The following is a 4,464-nucleotide window of genomic DNA, read 5'->3' on the forward strand; positions in this document are numbered from 1 at the left end:
GGGATCCGAACCCGTAGCCTTGGTGTTATCAGCACCACACTCTCCCGAGTGAGCCACAGGCCAGCCCCAGACACTGGGCTCTTTGATGTTCCTCCTTCACACCAAATGTGCACTGACCTCAGGGCCTTTGCACTGGTTGTCCCCTCAGCCTAGAACACTCTTCTCCCAGCGTCATGCACAGCTCCATCACTCTCTTCAGATCTCTGTCCAAATGTCATCTTAACACCGAGGCCTTCCCTGACCACTCTGTATATATGATCATTTATAATAATGATAGATAGACAGACAGCAAGTCCCCTCTGCCAGAACTTCCTGTGCCCCTTACCCTGCTTTGCTTTTTACCTTAGTACTTACCATCAACATCTGACACATTATTTGTTTATTGTCTGTGTCCCCCACCTCACAAGGGCAAGGACTGTGCCTGTTTCTTTTCACTGTGCCTAGAACAACACAGAGTGGAAACTCACAGATATTTGCGGAATGAATGAATGTGCACCAGATACACATGCACACACTGACATCTGTGACTGTTGCCACATGTCCACATGTGTATAGAAACCACACACATGTACATAGACCCTTGGGCAGATAGATGAATCATAAGAAGAGGACATGGAAAAGCCAACATTAATTGAGCCAGGCCAGGGCTCAGTTTTTAGTCTCACTTGGGATTACACAGCTGTGGGCAGTGCAGATTGAGACCTGCTGCCTGGAGAAGGCCACCAACTGCCCAAGATCTCACAGAAAGTCCCAGCAGAGCCAAATGCAGCCCCAGGACTCCACAGCTACCTCTCAGATGGATTTTGAAGGCCAGGACAGGGTCCTATAGTTGACACCCACTCAGGAAAAGCTGCTGGAGCAGGAAAAGGAAAAAGGGAGGGAGAGAGGAGGCTGAAGTGTCTGCAGCAAACCTGGCAAGTCTGTGCAGAGTGGTGAAGAGTTGGCAGGTGGCCAAGGAACCTGGCCAACATGCCCAAGGAAAGGACATGGCAGCTGAGGGACGAAGGACCAGGTGGGGGAGTGAGGGAGGAGGGTGTGAGAGGTGGGGCCCTGCCCCTCAAATGATAGTGCAGGTGGTGCCCTGCACAAGGGACTGGGCTGCATCCACTCAGAGAGGCACCTTTTCCCAGTCCCCAAAGGTGCCCTATACCAAGGGGAATCCAGGTCCTGCTCCGTTACCGGGCATGCTATGCAACTTTACACAACACTCTTGGACTCTAGTTTCCCCCTCTTTCAAGTGAGGATTTGGCTCCAGGTCTTTGCCCTGAGCAGCCTTTACACCAAGAGCACTTTCTGGGCATGCTATGCAACTTTACACAACGCTCTTGGACTCTAGTTTCCCCCTCTCTCAAGTGAGGATTTGGCTCCAGGTCTTTGCCCTGAGCAGCCTTTACACCAAGAGCACTTTCTCCTCCCAAAACCCCAATTCCACATGTCCAAATCTTTCCTGCACCTTAACTTCAAATGCCACCTCAGTTTGTTCCAGCCTCTGGTCCTTTGCACATGCTGTTCCCTATGTGCAAAACTATTTTGTGCCTGGCTCTTTCTCTTCCTTCCAGACTCAGCCAAATGTCACCTCCTCTGAGAGGCCCTCCTTGATATCCTGTCTATAATAACACATTCACTCCATCCTTTCTATCATTCACTACCTCCCTCTTTCCTGCTTTATTTTTCTTCTTAACGCTTATCACTCCCTGAAGTTATATTGTAGGTTCATTACTTTATTATCTATCTCCTCCACTAGAAGGTCAGTTTCATAAGGGCCAGGGCTTTACTTGGTTTATTGCTATGTTATCTCCAGTGCCCAGCACAGGGGCTGGCATCAGGGAGGTGCTGGTAAATATTTGTGAAGAGAGGAAATGAATAATCAGAAGAAATGTGTCTCTCTCCTGACATAGCTGAATAACTGATTGCATCTTGCTGAGAAATGATTTTAAAAGTATGTTGAATAAATGAATGAATGAATGAAATGTGTTTCTGTCTCCTCACATGTAGTAGACATTAATATTTGATGGATGAATGAATGAATTCAATATACATTTAATGAACGAACACTGAATTTCAGTGCGCACGCACACACACACACACCCTTGAAAAGGTGTTATAAGAACAGAAATAAAGGAAAGGAGGGAAGGAGAGAGCAACAACTAGGTGCCTGCAAACATTGGGGGATCTCCCCTTGGCCCACCCCACCCTCACCCCCCACACCCTCCCTTGAGGCAGCCCCAGCCTCCCTACAAATCCTGTCTCCCTCCAGCTCCTCCTCTGCTTCCCTACAGAGCTGTGACGGGCCCTGGAACTGCCCGATGGAGTCAGGGGAACAGTTCCCTCAGTGTACGCAGGGAAGTCATAAGCTTCAGGAAATGAAGGCTTCGGAGGACGCCTCCTCCCCACCCATAACTCCAGCCTCATTACAACCAGCCCAGGCCATAATGTGAGGAATCAAAGCCAGATCCCCAGAGGCGGCAGCTTAGCTTAGGGATTGCAGAGTGGGACCACCAGTGTAGGGGAGCATCATGCCTAGACCCACAGAATAGGCGAGGGGGAGGAAGGGATACTGGGGATGCTCACAGCAGGGTCATGGGTCCTCCTGACCTCAATTAGTTCAGGGTAGGTCCTAGAGGGAAGGAGGGGACAGCATGTTCAGGACCCCTCCCCTCCATTTTTCCCTGAAGGCTGTTGATGTTTTCCCATTCATATTGCCCAGAAATGTGGTTTTGACCCCTCACTATCACCCTCACCTTCCAGCAGATGACTCCCCACCCTGAAACCCCTTCCATAAAGAATTTCTGTAGCCAATATTAGGAAGAAGTACTGGAGAGTCAGGCATCTGCAAAATGGGTATAAAACACCAGCTTTCAGAGTTGTGACTCATGTGAGTTAAAGGCCAGAGAACTGCCCACTGTGGTGCTGGGTCAAAGGAGGCGGTCTGCGTCTCCTAGAGATTCAGGCCACTTCCTTTGCCAGGTCAGACCCCCACACCCTCTGCCCAGCCACACACTATACGTTCCTGGCCTAACTCCCCAGACTAGCCAGACCACCCCCAGCCTGCATGCACACCCTCTGCCTGGAGTTCCCTCCTTTCTTCCCGTCTGCTCAGATGTCCCCTCCTCCAAGAAGCAGCCCTGATGCCCTCCTGCTCCCCCACCTTCAAACATCTGTGCCCACTCCCTTCCCTGAGCCCCCTCAGGCTGTTAACATGCAGACACACTTTTATAAACCTGATCACATACCACCTGGGACTTAGGTTGTTATTGGGGGGGGGGGGTCTCATCTCTTACCCCACTAAACTGAGAGCTTATTTACCTTTGTTCCCAGCATCCAGGCCAAAGCTGGCACAGAATTGATGCTCACTCGGTGGAATTGAGTAGTTGAACTGAGCTGAATTGGACCTGGGGGGAGGAGTGGGGTTTGAGCCAGTCACCTCCACTCTCTCTTCTCTCTGCCTGAAATCCCTCCATTAAAGTGGCATTGCTGTCCCCTGTAAACATCCACATTAAGCCATTATTCATCATTATAGCTTGAGTAGGCGTTAGTCCCTCAGATCCTTTCTTGCTGAAAGCAGGATCTGATGGAGGGAGGGACAGAGAGATGGATTGATTTGGGGCCGGCAGTGCTGGCCCAGGATGGGGAGGAGAGGTGTCTCTTAATTCTGGGAAAGAAAGGTTTTCTGGGGGGAAGGGGAGACAACAAGGCCAAGTGCAGGGAGTTGTGACCCTGCCCAAAGTCACACAGGGCACATCCAAGCAAGACCCTCTGGGACTCGGGTGCTCAGTCCCTAAAAGCGGGGCTGGGGCTAGTAACACATCAGAGGGCCTTCCCTAGGCTCCAGTATGGGACAGAATGATCTCTCTGCGCTGATGGGGAGGGCGGGAGTGGTGGGTGGCAGGCTGGGTGCTGGACTCTGCACGCAGGCAGCCTGAGTCTTGGGGGGCTCTTAAAGCCCCTTCTAGAAGTGCCTGTGGTGGGAATTTCTGGAGGCTGGAGAGATTGTCGGCCAGGGGCGGGGGAGGCAGCTCCTAAGCTCGCTGCTTCTGGGGACACAGGAGCCGGTGAAGGACCACTGAGAAGGAGCTGGGTGAGGGCCCTGAGAAAGCGGCAGGAGGGATGGTGGAGAGTGGGAGAGGAGGGGTGTGTGACGGGAGCTGAGAGGCAGCGTCCAAGGCTGGCGTGTGGGGGACAGGGACAGCCTTCTAGACTCTGGGCTCCAGGAAGACAGGGACCACTATGGGTCCCACACTGCAAGGCGCCAGGCACACAGTAGGTATTTAACCAATATCTACAAGACGAAAGATAAACTCAACTTGCCCTCCCGCGACAATGTCGCCCCTCTGACGTGTTCTTGTTTTCTCTTGCAGGCGGCTCCGGATGGATCGGGACAGCCCCTAGTCCTCGAAGGAAGGCTCGGCCCCAACCCGCGCCCTCCGCGCAGGGACCATGGCGCACGGCCACCTCTGGAGCTGC

Source organism: Galeopterus variegatus, unplaced genomic scaffold (assembly GCF_000696425.1).
Source record: "Galeopterus variegatus unplaced genomic scaffold, G_variegatus-3.0.2 Scaffold706, whole genome shotgun sequence".
NCBI lineage: Eukaryota > Metazoa > Chordata > Mammalia > Dermoptera > Cynocephalidae > Galeopterus > Galeopterus variegatus.